A 25,959-nucleotide genomic window follows, 5' to 3' on the forward strand; every position below is an offset into this window, starting at 1 on the left:
GGAGAGACAGCCTCTTTAAGCAGTGAGGAGCCACTGAAAGATTTTGTTGGAATTGGGGATCTCTGAGAGTGGGGGACTTGATCCAGTTTTTTGGGGATAACTTCTAATTTTCTGTATCTCTGACAACAGTGGTAAATGGTCTGGTATAGTTGAACAGTATATAACTTCATCTTAAAAGAGGGAGGTGAAAAACAGGGTATATTCTGTTTAGAGAAATTATTTTCACCCTTAGGTTTTCGAGAGAAGGATACTCATAAACTTAAGATTATAAATTTTCTCTTCACAAGTTTACATTCAGAATACCATGTATTTATAAAAGAAGTGTCTGGTACGATCAGTGAGGACAATGATAGTGTGAAAAATTAAAACCAGAAGTAAATCAAGTTTGTTTCCATGTTATTTTGGATTTTATTGTTATTTTGTTTTGAGACAGAGGTTTGCTCTGTTGCCCAGCATGGAGTGCAGTGGCACCATGTCCACTCACTGTAGCCTCCGCCTCCTGGGTTCAAGTGATTCTCCTGCCTCAGCCTCCTGAGTAGCTGGGATTACAGGTGCGTGCCACCACGCCCGGCTCATTTTTGTATATAGAGACGGGGTTTCACCATGTTGGCTGGGCTGGTTTTGAACTCCTGGCCTCAAGTGATCTGCGTGCCTCGGCCTCCCAAAATGCTGGGATTGTATACAGGCATGAGCCACTGCACCCGGCCTTATTGTTATTTTAAATATTTATTTGACCATTTTTGTGTTTTTCTTGGAGTAACTACTGTTATTTTGCATTTTGTGAGCATATGATGGCTAGTGTTCCAAATGTCTTGAATAAAAGACTGCCAGCCGGGCGCAGTGGTTCACGCTTGTAATCCCAGCACTTTGAGAGGCCCAGGTGGGTGGATCACCTGAGGTCAGGAGTTCGAGACCAGCCTGGCCAACATGGTGAAACCCCGTCTCTACTAAAAATACCGAAAAATTAGCTGGGTGTAGTGTCGGGTGCCTGTAATCCCAGCTACTCAGGAGGCTGAGACAGGAGAATCACTTGAACCTGGGAGGCAGAGGTTGCAGTGAGCTGAGATTGTGCCATTGCACTCCAGCCTAGGCAACAAGAGTGAAACTCCGTCTCAAGAAAAAAAAAAAGAAAAAGAAAAAGAAGATGGCCAGTCTGAGGACAATTCTGAGTTTTAGAAGGACTGACAGAGGGGAAATCCAGTAACAGTAACGTGGAAGTCAGGGAGTTTAGAATCCAGCAGGTGAAATGTCTGAAATCAAGGTTCACTCAAAGGAGGGACCATAGACTTTGTGGAAGACTGACCCATTCTGACCTTGTCATTGGAGGAAGGGTATAATGTGGACCTTGGAGGTTGAGGACGAGGGTACCCTAGGCCCAAAGACCTTGATGGTAAGGGGAGCTAATGCTAAGCGTTTGCTCATTCCACGCCCATTTGACACTGTGCTAATGGTAGACCCCTCATCTGTTGAAGAAAGGGAGGGGAGGGGTGTTTGTGTGTGGCAGTAGGGCTAAGAGTGACCTTTGGGAATGCTAGAAAGGTTAGGGAGTAGTGGGAATTTCAAGGAGATATTATTTGGACTTCAGGGGAGACATCTTTAAGGGATGAGGAGCCACTGAAAGATTTTGTTGGAATTGGGGATCCCTGAGAGTAGGGGACTTGATCCAGATGTGTGTTGGGAAGGAGTTGGTAAGATGGTTGGCCTTGGGCAGTGGTCCAGTGGCAGGAGGTGAAGGCCGAGGCAGGATAGTGGCTGCGGTGGTAGAGAGGAGGAGCAGTTGGGGTGGATACTTGGGCATTACTCTTTGCTAGATTTAACTTGTTGAAGTCACTTGTTCTTTGCAGGCTTTGGTATGTCCCTTTAAGTGGGTACACTGTTTGGCCACGGTATTAGGAGGAGACTTGGGATTCCCAGCACTTTGGGAGGCCGAGGTGGGTGGATCACCTGAGGTCAGGAGTTGGAGACCAGCCTAGCCAACATGGCAAAACCCCATCTCTACTAAAAAAATAAAAAAATTAGCCGGGTGTGGTGGTGTATGCCTGTAATCCCAGCTACTTGGGAGACTGAGGCAGGAGAATCACTTGAACCTAGGAGGCGGAGGCTGCAGTGAATTGAGATCATGGCATTGCAATCCAGCCTGGGCAACAGAATGAGACTCTCTCAAGAAAAAAAAAAAAAAAAAAAAAAAAAAAAAAAAAAAAAGGGTGGGGAGTTAAAGTTCTAAAATTGCTTTTGATTGCTCAGTGGTAAAGAACCATATAGATTGTCTGGCTTATAAAAATCATTAGGGGCCAGGCGCAGTGGCTCACACCTGTAATCGCAGCATTTTGGGAAGCCGAGGTGGGTGGATTATAAAGTCAGGAGTTCAAGACCAGCCTGCCAATATGGTGAAACCCCATCTCTACTAAAAAAACAAAAATTAGCCGGGTGTGGTATTGCGTGCCTCTAGTCCCAGCTACTCCAGGGGCTGAGGCAGAAGAATAGCTTGAATTTCCCCAAGAGGTGGAGGTTGAAGTGAGCCGAGATCGCGCCACTGCACTCCAGCCTCGGAGACAGAGCCAGTCTCCTCTTTAAAAAAAAAAAAAAAAAAAAAAAAAAAAATTAACATTTTGGAGCAAGTACTTAAACTTTTGTGAGGGATTCTCTAAGTATTATCTTTTAAGTGTAGCAAGCCTTGTTCTTAATTGGAGGTAAGGTCACCCAATGGGGCAAAATGAATTTTGTAGAACTAGATGTTTTCATTAGGAGGAGGTGTCAGCTGATCGGCCACTGAGAGGCATGTTCAGGCTTGTTCTGAGACACAGATTTCCTTCATGCTGGAAGATTCTGGACTTGGGCAAGGTGGGAGGAAGCCAGCCCTGTTGAGCAAGCCCTGTGTGGCTCTCTTCGAGTTTCAATCCCAAACTTTCAAAAACTGTTTCACTAACTCAGAAATATCAAAAGCTCTACAGAAAATCCAACCACCAAACAAAAAACCCTGCTGCTGGTGGGTTTTTAACTCCTTACTGCTTGAAACTTGGTGATAAGTGTACAGTCATTTGCCTAGCTGCAAACAAGTATTTTGCCTTTTTCCTTAACCAATATTTTATATATATACACACACACACACACATACACACACATATACACACACACACATACATATACACACACACACAATTTTTTTTTTTTTTTTTTTTTTTTTTTTGAGACAGTGTCTGGCTGTGTCGCCCAGACTGGAGTGCAGTGGCGCGATCTCGGCTCACTGCAACCTCCCCCTCCCAGGTTGAAGCGATTCTCCTGAGTAGCTGGGACTCCAGGTGCGTGCCACCACCACGCCTGGCTAATTTTTGTATTTTTAGTAGAGATGGGGTTTCACCTATTGGCCAGGCTGATCTCGAACTTGAGTCAGGATAAAGTTGTTTTTTTTTTTTTTTTTTTTTTTTTTTTTTGAGACGGAGTCTTGCTCTGTCACCCGGGCTGGAGTGCAGTGGCCGGATCTCAGCTCACTGCAAGCTCTGCCTCCTGGGTTTACGCCATTCTCCTGCCTCAGCCTCCAGGCGCCCGCCACCTCGCCTGTCTAGTTTTTTGTATTTTTAGTAGAGACGGGGTTTCACCGTCTTAGCCAGGATGGTCTCGATCTCCTGACCTCGTGATCCGCCCATCTCGGCCTCCCAAAGTGCTAGGATTACAGGCTTGAGCCACCGCGCCCGGCCAGGATAAAGTTTTTAGACACACGGAAAGATGACTAGGAAGAAAATGGAGAAGGCCAAGGTAATCTTACATTTATTACTAGTGACCATTGTGGCAGCAATGGTTCTTAGGTTTTATAATGTTATATCACTGCTCACCAAGCAGAATTTGTTCTTTTGTTATGGAGCTCATTCAGTAATAAGAGTTGGTGAGTATTACTCAGAAGAGAAGCTGCCTCTTGGGCTGAGTAATTAATAAAGTGATTCATTGGGAGGTAGTTTTTTTCTGTGAGAATCTCTAAGGAAAGATGACAATGCTAAGTTTTAGAACATCCCAAGTTTTAAAAACTGGACTCTGAGAAACTTTGATGTCTAGATAGCATTAGGTATAACTAAACTGGGGAGACAAAAGTGAAAAACGATTAACCACATAAGGGTGGTTTCATGCAGATACTGTGGATGATGCTGGGCCCTGTTCTGAGAGTTAGATGCACAGTGGTAAATGAAGCAGATGAGATACATCTACCCTTATGGAACTCAAGAAATACAGGGGGATGGACACAAAATGCCAGATGTGGAATGTCAGTCATACATTCTGTGTTGTCTGCATCCCCCTGGGTCCCCAACCCTGCACACTTGTGTTCAGACACAATGAATGCTCCAACACGTGGAGACGGCACATACTGCAATGTGTTCATTGTAAGTGGCTCAACCTCAGCAGGGCTTCTCTGTGCTTTACAGTAAAAACAAATGACTAGAAAAGTGAAATGAAAAGTTAGACATATAGAATGTCAGTCTACTTTTTTAACTTGTAGAATCAAAAGACATTTTTACTCTTTGTCAAATTGCTGTAAAAGTTTTTGTTTTCTTTTTTAAAAAACATAAGAAACTCAGGTGATACAAAAGTTTTTGTATACTTTTAATTTCAGAAATGAACTTGCCGTGGTCAGCAGACCAAACTTTGAGGAACACTGAACTGGCAGGATTAAATTTGTAGCAGGGCTGTTAGTGAGCTGTGGGTGGTTGGTGTGTTAGTGAGCTGGAGAATTGAGGACTGTTGTTTGTGCCCAGTAGGTGGTTTTCCAACCCTTTGAACGTTGGGGAGCTAGAGCAGGTGCTGCTTACAGCTTTGTGCTTAAGTGCCAAAACGTCTTTGGCCCCTGTGCTTTGGAACCGTCTCAGATATGGCTAAATATGAACAAGTTATCCTATTAAATTTGAATAAATGAAAGAAAAACACCGCTTTTACATTATAACTTTAAAAAATTCTTTATGTGATAAATAGGGCCTTAACTTACCAGTTATGAATCCGTAGTTATTAATCACATGATAGTAAAGTGCTTATACCTAAAGTCGGAGTCATCCTGTTCTCCAGAAGCATCTGTTTTCAGTGCTTTTAGCTGCTACATCAGAAATTTATTGCTATATTTCTACATTATGTACTTATATGGCCATTTCTTTTATCAGTTTTATACATTTATTGACTTCCTCTAGCAGTAATTAGTTCAATAGTAGTTGAATGTTTAACTCCTATATTTGCCGCCTCCCTTAAGTGGGCATGCCGTAATTTTGGGCTAAAGTGATAGTTGTTTCTTTTATCATGACTATGTAAATACCATTTATATGTGAGCTAAACAGTCTCATATGATTACATTTCCTTTTTAAACAACACCCCTGCCCCCACATCGCTTTTAGTTTTTCCTTGGCTTAGTTTTCTTTGTACCTATCATCACCTTCCCCCTCAGATACCCTAAAAGGTATAACAAATGCCTAGCAAAGTTTAGTCTTTATCACATTTTCCAAATGCTTAATTTAACACCACACATCAGATAATTTATTGTTGCAGATAACCTTGTTGATTTCAATTTTTTCTCCCTGGAGTTTTCCTCCTAGCTGCGCAGGTATGGTTGCCCCTGGGCCTGGCATGTAGCTATTGTCCTGGAACGTCTGTGTCCTGGGTACTGCAGTCTTCCTTTTTGGTTTACTATCTTATTTTCCTGAAGCACATTCTCTAGTAGTTTTAAAAGAAAGGGTGTATGGGTATTAAGGTTTTAAGTCCTTGTATGACTGAAAATCCCTTTTTCTTGTCACTGCCTCATCTCCTCTTGTCTGGAACATAACTGCTTTCGATTTCTTTAGGGACTAAATCTCTGGTTTCCTGTGGGTATGGAGTGATGTGAGACAGTTACCAGACTGTGTAAGGCAGAGAAAGGGGACCTGGGGCTTTCAGCCACTAAATATGCAAACTTTGATCAGTTCTGATTTTGGCCTTGCATCTCACTTGGTATTGATTTATTCCAAATGATGACCTTCTCAGGGTTTTGTAGGTCCAACTGTCTCACTTCTTTTTGGTATCCTTAGTAGGCACTTACGTTGTAATTTTTACTTCTTGGTGAGTTACTCCTCCATCCATTTTTTATTTTATCTGTCTTTTGTGTGTGTGTGTGTGTGTGTGTGTGTGTGTGTGTGTATGTGTGTTTTTGAGACAGAGTCTCACTGTTGCCTAGGCTGGAGTGCAGTGGCGCCCTCTTGGCTTACCGCAGCCTCTGCCTTGTGGGTTCAAGCGATTCTCCTGCCTCAGCCTCCCAAGTAGCTGGGACTGCAGGTGCGGACCACCATGCTCGGCTAATATTTGTACATTTAGTAGAAACGGGGTTTGACTTTGTTGGCCAGGATGTTCTCGAATTCCTGACCTCAGGTGATCCCCCTGCCTGGGCATCCCATAGTGCTGGGATTACAGGCATGAGCGACTGCCCCTGGTCTGCCTGTCTGTCTGTGTCTTTTGGAGTACAGTGGTGTGATCACAGCTCATCGCAGCCTCGATCTCCTGGGCTCAAGTGAACTTCCCACATCAGCCCCTTGAATAGCTGGGACTACAGGTGTGCACCACCATGTCCAGCGAATTTTTTAAATGTTTAGTAGAGCTGATATTTGAGCATCTTGCCCAGGTTACTGGACTCAGGTGGTCTGCCTACCTCGGCCTCTCACCATCCACTTTTTAACTGTCAAAATCTGACAGAAATGATCTCTACTACCTGTCTTCCCCTTTATCTCTTTATTCTTTTGTTTACTTTAAAATCATTTTTATGGGAATTAATTCTTAATAACTCATGTGACCGGTCCACCATGTTTGACCAAAAGTTGTGTCTTTGATTTTGGACTTAGGGTTTGGCTCAGGTGTTTGCTTCTTTTCTTCCAGAACAATAACAATACCAGCAAAACAATAACAATAACAAAAAATAAAAAATGAAAACAAGGGTAAGCAGTGCGTAACCTCTGTGACCTTACTGCATGACCTCTGTCAGAGATACTTAATTTTGGGAGGTGCAAGCCGAGGGAGACGAGGATGAGGAAGAAGGAAAGTGAGGCAAGATGCCAAACAGTGCCATGAGATGTATTAATTACCGTGCTGGCTGCTGCTTTGAACAAATCTTTGAGAGATAGAGGAGTGTGTTCAGCAGTATTTTTTTTTAAAGCAGCTTTATTGAGGTATATATTCTGTACTATGAAATTAACCCAATTCAAGCTTACGTTTCAGTGATATTTAGTAAATTTACTGAGTGGCACAACCATCACCACAAATCAATATTGGAACCCTTTGATCATGCCAATAAGATTCCTCCTACTGATTTACAGTTAATCCCCATTCCAGCCCAGAGCCCCAGGCAACCACTAATCTGTCAGTATTAATTTGCCTTTTTAGAATATTTCATATAAATGGAATCCTACAATGTGTGGTCTTCTGTGTTTAATGTTTTTGAGGTTCGACCATGTAGCCGTGTGGTTCTTTGTTCCTTTTTATTGCTGAATTTTAGGCTATGGTTGTACCACATTTGTTACCTGTTCACCAATTGATAGGCATGATGTTGATGGAACTGCACCTTAAGTCATCCACAGAAAGGAGGGGGAATTTATCTTTTTGGGTTTTCTTATTTCTCTTTAGTGTAACCAAAGACTTGGTTCTGATGACCCCGGGTAACTGTCTGGATGAGGGAAAAGCAGTTGGAAGTTTTGTGTCCCTGAATCCTTTATCTTCCCCACTCTTATTATTTGTCATTACTGTGAGTTTATTTATTTATTTTTTGAGATGGAGCCTCACTCTGTCGCCCAGGCTGGAGTGCAGTGGCACAGTCTCGGCTCATTGCAGCTTCCACCTCCTGGTTTCAAGTGATTCTCCTGCTTCAGCCTCCCAAGTAGCTGAGATTACAGGTGTGAGGCACCACGCCCAGCTAATTTTTGCATTTTTAGTAGAGATGGGGTTTCGCCATGTTGGCAGGGCTAGTCTCGAACTCCTTACCGCAGGTGATCCGCCCATCTTGGCCTCCCAAAGTGCTGGGATTACAGGCGTGAGCCACTGCGCCTCGCCTTAAGTCATTTTTAAAAATGTGAATACAGTTTCTTTGTTATCACTATGAAGACAAACTGTTCACTATCAGCAAGGTCACTGGTATTAGGAACGAGGCCAAACGAGTTTTTCCTTCTATTTTTGGGGGGAATTCCCTTGTATAATAGCCAGCTGTTTACCATGTGATGCTAGACTGCAGTTTTCCTTTATTTCAAGCAGAGGCTGTTGACTTGCCTGGATTTTAAAAAAACAAAGCAAAATGTGTTTTGGGGGAATAAGTTTGCTCATTTGTTTCAAGTGTGTTTTTCAGAGTATTTTTCTTATATTTTATTCTTAAGTTTTTTTGTGATATCTTTTGTTAGGGTCTTACTACATTCAGATTACATAAAATTAAATTAAATAATAGTTTAGTTTTTGAAAATTCTTATACTGGAGAGCTTTCATTCTTACCTGCTATGACAGTGACAGAATGCTGTTGACTACCAAAGCCCTTCCCCCTATGAGTTTTTCTGAGACTCTTTATGTAATCGGTGTGTAGTTTTATGACTATTCAATTTTGAGAGGTATGTCAAAGACTGACTATTATCTGAGTTAGGGCTGTGCATCAAGGTACTTAATAATTTGTTGGAGATCCCAGGTTAGACACTGAATATTGCCTAAGGTTGAGTGTGTACATTTAAGTGACAAAATTCGTTGGGTGTATTCATTCACCTGCTAGGGCATGACTCACATTCTAGGGCCATTCCAGTTTGAAGTTGGCATATCAGAGCATCTTAGTTCTCTATATGTACACGTTTTGTCATATGTTCTTGTTCCCCACCTTGATTCCCAGAAAAATCTGACAGGTGTTCAGCTCTTTACTCTTCAGTGATTTCAAGGCTTGGTTTCTGTTTCTTGTTTCATTGTCTACAGATATTTTGAGCCTGCTCTGCTAGTCAAGATTTCCTTTATTTATTTATCTAGTACTTAATGTGTTTATAGTATGTGCCAGGCACCATGCGAGGCTTGCTCACTGGTGACAATGGACAAGAAAGGCAGTCAGCTCATGCCCTTGTGTAGCGTATAGCCTAATGTGTAAGGCAGAAAATGAACACACAGTTAAAGAGGATGATATTGCAGATGTCCCGGGAACAGCGGGGGCCTATGGGAATGTGTGACATGATAGCTAAGTCAGAGCTGATAAAACAGATATGGTGGTATGCACAGTGAAGCTTTATGATTTCAATTCAGATGCGCTAGATGAGGCATAGATGTATGTGGAGCAGTGAATAGTCTGCTAGGAGTTAAAACAAGCCACTGAGCTGATGATTCATCATCTTGGTTAGTACTACTTTGAATAAAGATAGGAGGGGTGTGTTCCATTGATTATGGTAATTGACTGCCTCCATTCAGTTTGCCTTGAGCCAGCTGTCTCTCAGGAAGCCTTGCCTCCTACATCTGCACTGTTTGGTGTTCCTTGCTTTTGAGTCTCCTGTATCAGTTAGGAGTTAGCATCCTGAACATTCTCATGTGGGTGAAGGAGGGGCCTTCGTCAGGCCTCAGATTGTCTTATGAGCAGTATCTGGAATAATATCTGGTAAATGGCTGGCCTGAAGTAGGCCACATTCTGCCCTTCATTACACACAGGGAGACTGCTTTGTTTAGCTGCTGGTCCCCACGATGTTAGGGCTGAAAGGGACCTCTGTAAAATGGGAACAATGGTGTACAGGAACAATGATATTCACATAGTTTTTAATAAGTTTCTGTAGTTCCGGTTATATAACAAAATTATTAAAAGATAAAGTTTTTTTGCTCTTTTTTTGGAGACGGAGTCTCACTCTGTCGCTCAGGCTGGAGTGCAGTGGCGCCATCTTGGCTCACTGCAACCTCTGCCTCCAGGGTTCAGATGATTCTCCTGCCTCAGCCTCTCATGTAGCTGGGATTACAGGCATGCAGCACCATGCCTGGCTAAGTTTTGTAATTTTAGTAGAGATGGGTTTTCACCGTGTTGACCAGGCTGGTCTCCACATCCTGACCTCAAGTGGTCCATCTGCCTCAGCCTCCCAAAGTGTTGGGAATATAGGCGTGAGCCATTGGGCCTGGCTTTGCTCTTTGATAATATGGACAAAAGAGAATTTTCTTTTTCTAATCCTATTAGGTAAGATGATGCTATAGCTTTTTTTTTTTTTTTTTGATGTTGAGTGAGATATTTCTAACCATTCTGTAATCATACTGGAAAATGGGACTTTGTAGTTACTAATGCTGGCTTTCAAAGTGTGAAATTCTTTTTGCATTATTTTATAGAAGCAAGGGCTTTGTCAGTCATCAACTCCAAGATTGTATTAGATGTTTCATTAGTTTTCTAGTTAATTAGCTGAAAATACATTCTTATTGTTATATGAAAAAAGCGACTTAAATGTTGAATTTTTAAATAGGATGCTTATTTATTTTTTTCTTGTCTTTATACTGTTTATTTTCTTGCTGGCTCTGTCAGCTAAGGACTTGCTCTCATTGGTAGTCCATCTTTCCCTTTTTCTTTTGCTTTTTAATGATTCCTTTTGCTGGCTTATTAGCTATAACTTCTACTTAGGTTATTTTATAGGTTGCTTTAGGTTTGTAGCACATGTTTTTAACTTACCACAGTCTACCTTCAAATGATATTATACCTTACTATGGTATACATCCATTTCTACCCACTTGGCCTTATAGTTTTTTAGTGTACATTTTACTTTTATGTATTTATTTTTTATTTATTTATTTTTATTTTTTGAGACGGAGTCTCACTCTGTTGCTCAGGCTGGAGTGCAGTGGTGCGATCTCAGCTCACTGCAACCCCTGCCTCCCAGGTTCAAGTGATTCTCCTCCCTCAGCCTCCTGAGTAGGTGGGACTACAGGCGCCCGCCACTATGCCCAGCAAATTTTTTGTATTTTTAGTAGAGATGGGGTTTCACTGTGTGAAGCCAGGATGGTCTCGATCTCCTGACCTTATGATCTGCCCGCCTCGGCCTCCCAAAGTGCTAGGATTACAGGCGTGAGCCACTGCACCCAGCCCTATTTTTAATTTAATTTTATTTTATTTTTATTTTTATTATTTTTTTATTTTTAATTTTTTTTATTTTTATTTTTTTTGGTGAGACGGAGTCTCGCTCTGTCGCCCGGGCTGGAGTGCAGTGGCCGGATCTCGGCTCACTGCAAGCTCCGCCTCCCGGGTTTACGCCATTCTCCTGCCTCAGCCTCCCGTGTAGCTGGGACTACAGGCGCCCGCCACCTCGCCCGGCTAGTTTTTTGTATTTTTTAGTAGAGACGGGGTTTCACCGTGTTAGCCAGGATGGTCTTGATCTCCCGACCTCGTGATCCGCCCGTCTCGGCCTCCCAAAGTGCTGGGATTACAGGCTTGAGCCACCGCGCCCGGCCTATTTTATTTTTTTTGAGACAGTATCTCCCTCTCTCGCCCAGGCTGGAGTGCAGTGGCATGATCGTGGCTCACTGCAACCTCCATCTCCCAGGTTCAAGTGATTCTTGTGCCTCAACTTCCTGAGTAGCTGGGATTACAGGTGTGTACCACCATGCCTGACTAAATTTATTTTTAGTAGAGATGGAGTTTCACCATGTTGGCCAGGCTGGTCTTGAACTCCTGATCTCAGGTGATCCACCCACCTCCGCCTTCTCAAGTGCAGGGATTACAGCCGTGAGCCACTGCACCAGGCCGAGAAATTTGTTTCTTAAGAAATATCAAAGACCTTGGCCTTGGGACATTAAGAGATAGTTCACTTTGAACTTCAAGGGTTGATTAATTAAAAGTTTCTGGTAAATCAAAATCTTTTTTTTTTTTTTTGAGACAGAGTCTCACTCTGTCACCCAAGTTGGAGTGCACTGGGCACCATCTTGGCTCACTGCAACCTCTGCCTCCTGAGTAGCTGGGATTACAGGTGCGTGCAACCACACCTTGGCTAATTTCTGTATTTTTAGTAGAGACAGGGTTTCATCATGTTGGCCAGGCTGATCTCAAACTCCTGACCTCAGGTGATCCACCTGCCTCCTCGACCTCCCAAAGTGCTGGGATTACAGGTGTGAACCACTTCGCCCAGCCTTAAACCAAAATCTCGATTGTGCTTAAAATATTTAAGTAAAAAGGTACTTTGCTATAGCATCCCAGTGTTCCAGTTTGACAGTGATCAGTTAACAAATTTCTAATCCCCCTGCTAAGTGCAGTACCTCAGGCCTGTAATCCCAGCACTTTGGGAGGCTTAGGTGGGCAGATCATTTGAGGTAAGGAGTTAGAGACCAGCCTGGCCAACATGGTGAAACCCTGTCTCTACTAAAAGTACAAAAAATGAGCCAGGCGTGGTGGCACGCACCTGTAATCCCAGCTACTTGGGAGGCTGAAGCATGAGAATTACTTGAACTCAGGAGGTGGAAGTTGCAGTGAGCCGGGATCACGCCACTGCACTCCAGCCTGGGGTGACAGAGTGAGACCTTGTCTAAAAAAGAAGAAAAAGGCTGGGTGCGATGGCTCACGCCTGTAATCCCAGCGCTTTGGAAGGCTGGGGCAGGTGGATTGCTTGAGATCAGGAATTCAAGACCAGCCTCACCAACATGGCGAAACCCCATCTCTACAAAAATTAGCCGGGCGTGGTGACGGGTGCCTGTAATCCCAGCTACTCGGGAGGCTGAGGCAGGAGAATTGCTGGAACCCGGGAGGTGGAGATTGCAGTGAGCTGAGGTAGCTCCACTGCACTCCAGCCTGGGCGACAGAGTGAGACTCCATCTCAAAAAAAAAAAAAAAAAACAACAAAAACTTTTCTCACCTCAGATGGCCTTATGACAAGAGCCAATATTTTAATATCTTTGTCTTAGAACCTCACTCATACAATAGAGACAATCCTCAAATCCAATCCAGAGAGTGTTGCTTCAAGGAACAGTGGTGACTTTTTTTTTTTTTTTTGAGACGGAGTCTCGCTCTGTCGCCCAGGCTGGAGTGCAGTGGCCAGATCTCAGCTCACTGCAAGCTCCGCCTCCCGGGTTCACGCCGTTCTCCTGCCTCAGCCTCCCGAGTAGCTGGGACTACAGGCGCCACCACCTCGCCCGGCTAGTTTTTTGTATTTTTTTAGTAGAGACGGGGTTTCACCGGGTTAGCCAGGATGGTCTCGATCTCCTGACCTCGTGATCCGCCCGTCTCGGCCTCCCAAAGTGCTGGGATTACAGGCTTGAGCCACCGCGCCTGGCCAGGAACAGTGGTGACTTTTAAGATAGATTGGAAGTCTGATGGTGCTACATGAATGCTAAACAATCAAGTCTTTTCAGGTTTAGTTTAATAGTTATTATTCTTATACTTTCAAAACCATTTTCATGTAATTTTTTTCAACTATTTATTAAATGTTAGTAAACGAGGAACTACCCGAACACAGATTTTTATCCAAGCAACCTGTTTAGAATAAATTATAGGGAAAGAAGGTTTCATTAAAATGCATTTCCTGTACTTGTGAAGAAACTTGTTGAGAAATTAGCTTTGAGAAAGTTATGCCATCTTTATGCAACATATTTATATAGTTAAGAAACATAATTAGCTTACATTTCAAAAGAGGCTGTTTGACAAAACAGTTAGAAAACCCCTCCCTATACAGTGAGAAATATATTGTACAATTATGTAACTAATCATAGTAATTTTATTTTCCCCAAATAACTACAAGAACCTTGTCTTCCCCTTTATCAAAAAACCTTGAGAAAATGAGCCTTCTTAAGAAGTTCGACACTGATACCAGCCAGATTTAAATCAAAATGGAAATTAACATTCCTTTCTAAATCATGTGCAGAGTTCATTTGAACATTGTGATAATTTCCATGTAAATCTGATTTGTAAATGTTAGGACTAGGAGGAGGTTTGAAAATTATCTTGTTCAAACTCTCTGGTAAAAGAATGGAGCTAAGATTTGTTCCATAGGCTGCAGTCCGCTTCCGGAATCACAGAACTCATCAGTCACAGAAATGGGACTAAAATACCTTCTCCTAGTTAAAAAAACCAGCTTAAGAAATTCTTGCCACTCAACTTTTCTTCTATGAATCTCTCAATAATTTTTCACTACTCAGAGAATGTGGTAAAAGTAAGAGGCTTCCAGACCCAAAAGAACAAATGTATGTGAACTACAGACCTGCATTAGTCTGTTAGGGCTGCCATAACAAAATGCCACAGGCTGGGGGTTTCAGTAATATAAATCATTTTCTCATAGTTTTAGAGGACAGAAGTCCAAGATTGAGGTGTTGGCAGAGTTGGTTTTTCCTGAGGCTCTTTTTTCTAATTTGCAAATGGCCACCTTCTTAGCCTTTCCTTTTGTGCACCCCTCCCTGGTGTCTGTGTCCAGATTTCTTCTTACAAGGACAGCAGTCAGATTGGATTAAGGCTCACTCTAACAGCCTTATTTTAATTCAGTCACTTCTTCAAAAGGCCCTGTTTCTAAGTCTCATCGCTTTCTGAGGTACTGGAGATGAGGGTATGTCAGTACCCTCATGTCAGTAATTTGTCAGTAATTTTTGGGGGGCACAGTTTTAGCCCATAACAATACTGTGAAGTTTTTCTCGTACTGAAGACACGGAAAATAATTTTGCTCTAAAGTGCTAATGATTTATTAACTAACACAGGTGGAATATCCCTTATCTGAAATGCTTGGGACCAGAAGTATTTCAGATTTGTTTGGATTTTGGAATGTTTGTATTGTATTTAATGGTATATTATTTCTAATCCAAAAGTCTGAAATCCAGAATGCTCCAGTGAACATTTAGTTTGAGAGTCATGTTGATTCTCAAATGGTTTCAAATTTTGGATTAGGGATACTCAACCTGCAAATTTTGAACCTTGTTTTTTTAAACTAAAAATTACATAGGGTCTTCTAATCCAGGGGTCCTCAACTTCCGAGCTTCAGACCAGTACTGGTCCTTGACCTAATAGGAGCCAATCCGCACAGCAGGAGGTAAGCAGTGGTCAAGTGATTGAAGCTTTATCTGTATTTATAGCCACTCCCCATTGTTGGGCAGGCTATGGGAGCTCCCCATAACCTGAGCTCCGCCTCCTGTTAGATCATCGGTGGCACTAGATTCTCAAAGGAGCATGAACCGCATTGTGAACTGTGCATATGAGGGATCTAGGTTGCACATTTTTTCTGAGGATCTAATGCCTGATGATCTGTCACTGTCTCCCACCACTGCCACCCCCCGCCCACCTTCGAGGAAAAAGTTTCTTCTGTGAAACTGGTCCTTGTGCCAAAAAGGTTGGGACTGTTGTTCTAATCAGATAAATAGCGTATTCATTAGTATATACATTCAACACAAAAATACTACAGATGGCCAGGCGCGGTGGCTTATGCCTATAATCCCAGCACTTTGGGAGGCCGAGGCGGGCGGATCACGAGGTCAGGAGATCAAGACCATCCTGGCTAGCACTGTGAAACCCTGTCTCTACTAAAAATACCAAAAATTAGCTGGGTGTGGTGGCGGGCGCCTGTAGTCCCAGCTACTTGGGAGGCTGAGGCAGGAGAATGGCGTGAACCCGGGAGGAAGAGCTTGCAGTGAGCCGAGATTGCGCCACTGCACTCCAGCCTGGGCGACAGAGCGAGAGTCTGTCTCAAAAAAAAGAAGAAGAAAAAAGAGAACTACAGATGCTATTCTAGATGATGGAGATAAAGAATTGGCAGAAAAAAAAAAAAGATCGTGTTTTCATGGGGTTTAAGACGACAAAGTAATATATCAGTTAGCCTTTGCTGGGTAGCAAACCATGACTGAAACTTGCTGGCTTAATGTTACATAAGCATCATCTTGTTTGCTAATACTTTTGTAGGTCAGTAATTTGGATTGGGACATACTCAATGTGGTAGTGTGGTGGCTCTTCTGTTGATCCCTTCTAGGATCCCTCTGGAAGCTGAAGTCAAATGGCAGTTAAAGTGGGAGGGGGGTGAGCTGCATGGTGTGACTTGGGTTGGCTGGCTTTTTAAGCACCCTGGCCTTTTCTTTCCCATATCTCAGTTTTTTCTTTGTCTCCTCTCTTCCTTTTGTTGTTCACTAAAGAATATTTTAAAAGTTTCAAGTATTAACAAAATATTCAACTTTTGGGGAATGAGGCGGAGATATAGTACATGAAAATAAATATGTACATTTAATATCTTCATTTTACACAAGAATCTAATCGTCATTAATGGCAGTGTTGTGGCATGCCCTGTTACAGCTGAGAGTTAGGGTTTTGCATTCACTGATTTGGGTAGAGTGATAATACCAAAATGACAAATAAGTCATGAATTTTGCCTGGGCTTCTGGTGCTCAAATACCTTAATTCATGGATGGCAACACTCTATCTGCTTTTCTTAGCTCAACAGGAAATGAGAGTAGGGCTTGGGCAGGAAGAAGTCATGCATACCCAGTTCTCAGCGTGCGGCCTTCTCATTGGTTGTTTAGGAGAGCAAACGAAGCTTATCTCCTTCCCCAAAATGTTGATAACGAAGGCGAAATGAGATATAGCTACAGGTAAACTAGATTGAATCTGCTGTTTATGTGTTGGAAGATGACGTTTGAAGATGAGTTTTAGTTCTTAGCACCAGTACAACAAATGATGGGATTTGAGGTTTAAGTGCCTAAGTTTAAGGGTCTCGTATAATAACTCTTAATTTCTTTTTGTGTCAGGAAAAGAACAAACTCTTGCCTTGAATTAACCAGGTATTTTAAAAAATCATAGACTTCTCTCATTAGAGGAAATGGCCTGAATTCCATTTCCAGGTGACTTTTTAGCTTTAAAGGAGGGGCACATGGGATTGTCTGTGGTGTGGCATCTGCAGTGCACAAGCCATTTGTTTCTGGAAACAGTCTCACAAGCAGTGATCTTGGTGAGTTTAGGAATGAATCAGGATTGTGCTGAGCTCAATGAGGACTCATTAGCCTTGGATAATATGATTCTATAAATTAACGGAAATGGAGAGGGTGAAGGCTCAGGAGTAGAGAGAAAATAGGATGACACTGGAAGCTAGGCTGACTGGTGGGGGTTTTGGAATCAATGTGCTTCAACTATTAGTTGAATAAGCATATAGTTGAATTAGTAGAGTGGGAGACTTGACCCTTGACTGTGTGTTATAAAAAAAAAAAGCTATCTTCTCCGGGCACGGTGGCTCATGCCTGTAATATCAGCACTTTGGGAGGCCGAGGTGGGCGGATCACCTGAGGTCAGGAGTTCGAGACCAGCCTGACCAACATGGGGAAACCCCATCTCTACTAAAAATACAAAATGAGCCGGGCGTGGTGGCACATGCCTGTAATCCCAGTTACTAGGGAGGCTGAGGCAGGAGAATCACTTGAACCTGGGAGGTGGAGGTTGTGGTGAGCCAAGAACGTGCCATTGCACTCCAGCCTGGGCAACAAGAGTGAAACTCCGTCTCAAAAAAAAGCTATCTCGAGTGCTGACATGGTCCACCATCTCTTTTATGTACATTTCCTCACCTTAATTTTTATTTTGCATATGCATGGAGAGGTTAAGTAACTTGCCTAAAGACACATAGCCAGGAAACAATTGGAGAAACCAAGTGTTAAGGCATTTCAGTCCTGACTTCTGAGTTTAGCTCTTAACCTTTTTGCCAGGTTGTTTCCCAGGGTATCGACAGGTTTGGTTGGTAGGTAAGATGTGATTTGGCAGAGAGAGGCTGCGGGGGTTTAGGGCCAGCGCTAACAGTGGGAAGACAGGGAGTGTGGATGGCTTAAGGGGGGATTGAGAGGCAAAGGAGGTGCTGAGAGGAGCACAAGTTGCCAGTCCTGAAGCTTTCCTTTTTCTCGACTTTTCTGTGTCTTCCTTAGAGCCTCTCATACTTTAATGTGCATTCAGTCATCTTGGGAGCTTGTGAAAATGCAGATTCTGATTCGCTGGGTCTGGGATTCTGCATTTCCGATACGCTTCCCCAGTGATGCTACTGTAATTCCATACTTCGAATAATAAGGAGTAGTAGGGCAAAGAAGTTAGCGTGGGAAGTGTTGGTAGTTCACTGGAACACAGCTGCTAGGGTGGGTTATTTGGACTAGGGTTATGTCCTATCCATGTGGTGTAAAGTGTCTCGGCTATCTGTACATTCAAATCGATGATTTTGTGAACAGATGATAACTTTCAGTTGGGACTGTAGTCTTTCTGAGGCTCACAGGATGTTGATGTAGGAAGGGGTGTTAGAGAATGTGCAGCTCAACCCCTTAGCTTACGGAGAGTGAGGGACTTTGTGGCCTACGCAGAGCTAGGTTCGCAGATCTGGCCTCTTTTATGCTTTCACTCTCCGTCTGTCTGGGTTGGGTTGGAAGGCAGTGCAGTGAAGTGCTACTGTCTTCCCCTCTACTATTTGATGATTTGGTGACATGACAAGGTCATAAATGGATTATGATTCTCAAATTCCATTTCATTTTGTAGTACATTTCCTGAACAAAAGTAAGTGTTGGAGAGAGCGAATGAATAAAAGGGCTGGTTTCTGGGTGAGGTGGCTCACAGAGTGGGTCAGAGGCCAGGACTGCCCCTAAGCCGTGGCAGTAAGTTTCTAGTGAAAATAGATGACAGCCATTGTGGTGTTTTGGAGAAGGCAGCAGACCCAGACAGTGGCAGGCTTTCAGGCAACAGCTGTGTTTTGAGGCCCCAGGAAAGAGGGGGAAAGTGGGCAGGTATAAGTACAATCAGGGAGAAACTGGGGAAAGACTTTTAGGCAGGCTTTTTGGTTCTTGATTATGTGGTCTCTCTTGTACCTAGGAAAGCAGACAGTAAAAAGTGTCGTTGTTGGAATAGAAAATTCAAATGCCTGACTGTGAGAATAAGAGTTCAAAAAGGGCACTGGGCGTGGGGGCTCACGGCTGTAATCCCAGCACTTTGGGAGGTCGATATGGGCGGATCACAAGGTCAGAAGTTCAAGACCAGCCTGGCCAATATGGTGAAACCCCGTCTCTACTAAAAATACAAGAATTAGTAGGGCATGGTAGCGGGCGCCTGTAGTCCCAGCTACTTGGGAGACTGAGGCAGGAGAATTGCTTGAACCCGGGAGGCAGAGGTTGCAGTGAGCCGAGATCACACCACTGCAGTCCAGCCTGGGCGACAGAGTGAGACTCGGTCTCCAAGAAAAAAAAAAAATAGTTCAAAACAGGAGAGAATAGTGGATGGAAGGTAGGAAGAGTCTGAAGCTTTAAAATACTGTTGAGAAAGAAACAAGGAAAAAAATCAGTCTGGACCAAGATTTGTACAGCACAGTTGTACTTAAGTGTTTGTGTTTTTTGGGGCAGTGGGTAAGGTCAGTGTTGTTGTTGTTTTTTTTTTTGATACTCCTGTCGCCCAGGCTGGTGTGCGGTGGCATGACCTTGGCCTGCTGCAGCCTCCACCTCCCAGGTTCAAGCAATTCTCCTCCCTCCGTTTCCTGAGTCGCCGGGATTACAGGCTGCCACCACCACACCTGGCTAAAGTTTTTGTATTTTTAGTAGAGATGAGGTTTCACCATGTTGGCCAGGCTCGATTTGAACTCCTAAAAGTCAGTGGTTTTTATGTTGAAGTCTTGGAACTATAGAATGATAGTTCTGGAAGGAACTTCAGAGAGCCTCTGTGCATCTCCCATGTTTTTCCTAGAGAAAGCTCCAAGGACCCAGTGAGGTGGAGGGACTGACTGGCTGAAAGATATGTCAGCATATAGCAGACTGCCAAATGAACCTTCGCATTTTTGCCTCAAATGATTTGAGGACACTCTGGGTTTCTCTCATCTTACTCATTAAAACAAAATACAACACTTTTACTGAGCGCCCTTTATGAGCGGGCACTGATCTTTTCATCATTTTTCTTAGATTTTTAGATTGTGCTTTCTGAAAATTTACATATTCAAGTTAAGTAATCTTCTATTACTGTTTCCTTGATGGGGAATAATTACTAGATCTAGCTCTTGTAGGTCTTAATTTGGAAAACCAAGTTGAATTATTGCTGAATTTTTGGTGTAGGCACAGTTGATAACATTTTGCATTTTGTTGCATCAGGTCAGTCTTTAGAGAATAACATTTTTAATACTTCATTTTTCCTATGAGTCACATTAATAAAAACCACATTTAAAATTTTGTCCTTTCAAAGCACTGTACTGTGGCTGAATTGCATTTAGTGCTACTCATAGGATTTTTACTAGCATTAATTCAGATCTTCCAGTTATTTGAAAGTAGAGAAATAACATTTCCGTTTTGCAAATATGCCTTTACAATTTAATTTCCACTATAGAACATGTCAGTAGACTCTGAGGTTTAAAAAATAGGATGAAAACTGATACTAGTAATTGTCAATACATCATACAAGACATTGATACAGAGATAATACCTTAAAGCAGACTTGATAATTCAAAATCCACTTCTGAATGGCTTTGGAGAGGTGCAGTTTTTTTCTCTGGGGCATTTTGAAAAACTATTTCCAAAGAGGAGATTGCCTGAGTTTTGTGAAGGAGGGATAGCTGATTGGGCAGGACAAAAAGACTGGAGGAAATAGCCTGTCTGAAATATCTTTGAGTAGTGTGTTAAGGGTTGGGTAGTATATTGCTTTTTTTTTTTTTTTTTTTTTTGAGATAGAGTGTCGCTCTGTCGCCCAGGCTGGAGTGCAGTGGCGCGATCTCGGCTCACTGCAGCCTCCGCCTCCCGGGTTAAAGCGATTCTCCTGCCTCAGCCTCCTGAGTAGCTGGGATTACAGGCACATGCCACCATGCCCAGCTAATTTTTGTATGTTTAGTAGAGACTGAGTTTTATCATGTTGGTCAGGCTGGTGTTGAACTCCTGACCTCGTGATCCACCTGCCTTGGCCACCCAAAGTGCTGGGATTATTACAGGCATGAGTCACTGGTGCCTGGCCCCTGCTTTTTGTTTTTCCTAAAGCCTTTCGACCCACCTGCTCAGAAGGAGGTGGTAATTGGTTGAGAATTCAAGAATTGTTACAAAGCAAGGGTGTGTTTTCCCTAGCAAATATAGTATTTAGAGCAGAGCCCCTGCAAATCCCCTAAACCCAGTAAAAGCCAGCAAGACAATAAGCCCATCTTCAGCTGATAGCAACTTCTTTGGCTAGTCGTATTCCCTGACTCGTGCTGCACCCGATGAACAGAGTGCCTGCTGAGACCTTCCTGTGGGCCTTGAACCTGACCGTCGTTTACAATAGAGGAAGACGGAGTGAGAAATCTGAAGGAAAAGCGTGGCAGAGGCTCTCAGCTCTGGTGCATCTTGGTATATCTTGGGGAGCTTTAAAGTCTCACTCTAAAGCAGAGAGTCCTAACCATGTCTGTAATTTGCAGTCACTTGAGGAAAGAAAAAGATCGATGCCTTTGCTGCAACCCCAGGATTGGGTGTTGGGGTTTTCAAAACCTTATGGATTATTCTGATGTGCATTTGAGCTTTTAAACCATTGAGTTAGGACAGTATCTGTCTACTGGAATTGGCCAGTTATGGCCCTGCAACTCCGATGAAGGGTGAATTTGAAAGTTTTGTGTGCATTTTTCTCGTTTTGTTTCTTTTACCTTCATTTATGATAGCCCAATTTTGGGAAACAGATTCGGTTCCTTGTGGGAATTTGCTTCTTAGCTAGTTTTATATTTGAGAGAAGGAGTAAATAAAGGTCTGCGTTTTTCTTTTCTTTCCCTCATTCTCCCATCCCCACCATGGAAAGATCGTGAGTTACAGTTGATTTTCTGATTAGCTTAAAGCTTTCAACTAGGATTACATTGGAAGTTCTTCCTTTGAGAGTGTATTGTTTTCAGTTTGTAAAGCCCTTATCTCATAAATACAACTTTACACGTAACTTTGCTAGAGGACGCTTTTTAAAGGATGCCTGTATTGTTTTTGGAGGAAGCGGCTTCAGAAGGCTAAGGACTAAAATTTTGGTTTCAGAATTTATTTCCTATCCATGTTCTCTATGTTGTATAGCATCACTCATAGTTGAGTTGAACTTGCAGCCATCAAACATTGGCATTGTAGTAGCAGTATACGGCATCTGTATTAGTCAGTTCTTCTACTGCTGTAAAGAACTCCCTGAGACTGGGCAATTTAGAAAAGAGGTTGAATTGACTCACAGTTCCATATGGCTGGGGAGGCCTCGGGAAGCTTACAATCATGGCGAAAGGCAAAGAGGAAGCCAGACATCTCCTTCACAAGGCGTCAGGAGGGAGAATGAATGCAGGAGGAACTGCCAAACACTTAAAAACCGCCGGATCTTGTGAGAACTCACTATCACGAGAACAGCATGTGGGAAACACTGTTATGATTCAGTTACCTCCACCTTGTCTCTTCCTTGAGGTTTATGGGGATTACAGTTCAAGATGAGATTTTGGGTGGGAACACAGGCAAACCATGTCAGCATCTTATTGAGGATGTTCTCCTCCTTTTTGCATATAATGCAAACATCTCATTGTATAAACTAATATGCTAGTAATGTATTGTAAATATTTGTACTAAGTATAGGAGAGAGTTGCTGAAGATGTTTAGATGCATATCTTACATGGTAAGGGTAAGAAAAATAGGCTTTGGATAAGCACAGAAGGTAGATAAAGTAGGTTATAATATGCTTTTTGCCCAACCTCTGGAGAACTGTGAGAGTCACTGTTTATCTTCTGTTGGGTTTGGCTTAAGAAAGCCTCTCCCCTTGTGTAGCTTGTGTGCCTTGAGTGGCTGAGCTCCTGGGCCAGAATCCAGGTGAGTTCTCTGTAAGGATGGGTAAGACTAGAGGTTTCACCTTAAACAACTTAGAAATGACTTTTGAAGGTTTGAAGCACTACCTACTTGTTTTTAAATGCTTTTTTGTTGCCAGCCTTGCTTTGTTTTTTACACTATGAGAGAGATTGAGAAGAAACCATAAACTGGTCTGGTGGAGTTAAGTAACCCTAGAATTGGAGGAGGAGATTTTAGGTTAACTAGTCAAACTTCTTGTTTCAGTTCAGCACACCCTCTCACAGCATCTCATGCCAGTCTGTTGCCCTTTTGTCTTGCAAACTCCGAGTGACAGGGCCTCCTGGCCACCATTGTTTACTACATCATTCACAGTTAGGAAGGTCGGCTGACATTTTCTTCCCTGTAACTTCTGCTTTAGTAAGTGATGACTAGCCAGATAGTGAAGACCTCAATCATGTTTCCCTAAGGCTTCTTAGCTGTAGACTGAGCATCTTTAGTTTTTACTATGTTTGACACATCTTTTTTTTCTGTCTTACGTGGTATTTATGGATGTGCTTTAGTTTGATGATGACTTATTTAAAAACGGTGGTGCTTGGGGATGGACCCAGCATTCCAGCCAGCCAATCAGTGTGCAATGTCCTGTGCACTTGCTTGCCAGGTTCTGGTCACCGGAACAGCCCAAGATGACAGGTAAACAGGCAAAGCTGTGAGGTTAGTGAGTGGCAGTTTCTTAAGGGGCCAGGAGGAATTTCCCTCAGTAGTACACTGGGAGGATTAGTGATCTTGAGCCAGATCATGTCATCTGTTTGGACCCTCAGGTTCCTTTTATACAAAAGAAGGCATGGGTCATTATGGGCTCTCATTCCTTTTTAAAATGTTGAGTGCTTTCAAAAGGCGGCAGTTTCTGAAACCTCTATCTACTACAGGGATTTAGTAGAAGGTGATTGGGATTTATTGGGCTCCTGGTTCCACTCAAAGGCTAACACCAGACAGTGTTTTAGGTCTTCATTTGTCACTTGGTTTGGTATTTCTGCCACACTTTCCACATTCTGATTTCTCTCTTAGGAGGGAATGAAAACAGGATCAGCTTTGCCTTTAGAACTTAAGGAATATGTAGTTCTCTTCCACCTGTGGGTGATTCACCTTGAGAGATTACAAAACAAACTTATTCTAGTACTACTTCTACATAGATCTATGGATAAGGCCCAGAAATCTGTATTTTTTTTTTTTTAAAGCTGGCAAGTGACTTCTTAGCCAGGTTTGGGAAGTATAGTTATGTGCACATAAGGATGTTTTAATCCATGATGGACCTAATATATGATGGTGGTCCTATAAGATTATAATATTGTGTTTTACTATATGTTTTCTGTGTTTAGGTACGTGTAGATACACAAATTGTAAACAGTACTCAGTTCATTGACATGCTGTGCAGGTTTGTAGCCTAGCAGCGATAGCTAGACCATGTAGCCTTGGTGTGGAGTAGGCCATACCATTGAGGATTGTGGAAGTACAGTCTAATGTGATGCTTCTTACATGGATGAAATTGCCTTTCACAGAACGTGTCCTCATCGTCAAGCAACACGTGACCGTACTAATTTTAAAAGTATTTGCTTCTTACAAATAGTGAAGTATTTTTAGATAGCATAATGTGTACCTAGAATTTGCTTCAGAATAGCTCAGTACAAGGAAAGGTATGGTTAGGAATAAAGATGAAATAGATGTAGCCATGCTTTCATAATTAGTCAAGCTATAGTGATAGGTGCACAGGGTTCATTCTTCTACTGTCTACTTTTGTTGTGCTTGAAGTTTTCCAGACAAAAAGATAAGCAAAAAAAAAAAAAAAATATATATATATATATATATTTTGCATTTTGAAACCATTTACTCTTGTCTATTGTGCTTATTCTATAATCACAAAAGGTAAATGGTAAGGTATGTACCATACTTATCTCATTTAAGACTGACATGAATTACCTCCCTTGGATAATCAAGACTTTTCCCTTGGCCTCCGTCTCGGCTCTGTGCAGTACACTTGAGCTGTTGGGTGAGTGGAATGTCATGATGGCCATCATTTTGGCTTCAAGTCTATAAGATAACATGAAACTAGACGTTCTCTCACACGATGCCCTGTGCCACAGTCAGCGTCTCATCAACATTTTTTTTTTTTTTTTTTTTTTTTTTGAGGCGGAGTCTTGCTCTGTCGCCCAGGCTGGAGTGCAGTGGCGCGATCTCGGCTCACTGCAAGCTCCGCCTCCCGGGTTCCCGCCATTCTCCTGCCTCAGCCTCCCCTCCCGAGTAGCTGGGACTACAGGCTAATTTTTTTGTATTTTTAGTGGAGACGGGGTTTCATTGTGTTAGCCAGGATGGTCTCGATCTCCTGACCTCGTGATCCGCCCGTCTCGGCCTCCCAAAGTGCTGGGATTACAGGCTTGAGCCACCGCGCCCGGCCTCATCAACATTTTTGAGGTGTGACAGGAACACTCTGGTTGGTGCATGTGTGGCTGGTGACTTGAGGAGGAGCCAGGAGGCCCCATGGGCACATCGTGGTCTCACATGGCATTGTGCCCTCTTCAGGGCAGGCTCTGTAGTTGATGTGGTGGGTTCCGTCTCTTCCACATAAACCCACCTCGTCTTCCCCTTACAGCCTATTTTTTTGTGGTCACTTCATGTTTATTTTGGGAGAAGTCTGGATAAAAGCTGAGTGTTCTTATGAGTCTCCTGCATGTCTAGTGCCACCTGTGGGGGATCCTTTGTGTGGAGTGTCTTTTAGCCTCACCGCTTCCTCAGGTTGGGTATTGCTGCAAGAATGAATGTGAACTTTGGCTTGGGATAACTCATTTAGCTATTTCATCTCTTACTCTTTGCTGTGAAGATAAACCAATCAAATTGATTTCTGTGTTAGTTGCAAATTTAAGAGTTTTGAAGCTGTTTGCAACTATTAACTTTGAGAGTTCAGAATTATAAAGGGTCTTCGCGCATATTTCTAGTAACGCAAGGACTTTTGCAGAGTTTTGATGACTGCTTCTGAATTAAGATGGATTTAAAAACTGATGTAAGCATCACTGTACTGTCACAGGTTAAGTGGTCTGTCATGGGTGCTGAGACAGGTAAATGTGGACACTGTGCCACAGAGAACTGCCAGCCATTAATTTATGAGCCTTCTTTCTTCCGTAGTATTTTAGTTTTGATTTTATTGTTGACTAAAAGTCCGTTATATTAAAATATCAGGTAACATTTATGAATTATCTGAGTTAGCTGCAGGCCTTCGATGGTTAGTAAGTGGTCCTCAGTTTACTTTTCTCTCCT

General features: G+C 42.7%; 1 protein-coding gene across 50 annotated transcripts in view; it reads left to right on the forward strand.

Moving 5' to 3' along the window:
* Positions 1-25,959, forward strand: part of MAP4K4 (mitogen-activated protein kinase kinase kinase kinase 4) — a 190,082-nt gene that overhangs the window by 3,474 nt on the left and 160,649 nt on the right. The window lies entirely within an intron of this gene.

This window comes from Macaca thibetana, chromosome 13 (genome assembly GCF_024542745.1).
Source record: "Macaca thibetana thibetana isolate TM-01 chromosome 13, ASM2454274v1, whole genome shotgun sequence".
NCBI lineage: Eukaryota > Metazoa > Chordata > Mammalia > Primates > Cercopithecidae > Macaca > Macaca thibetana.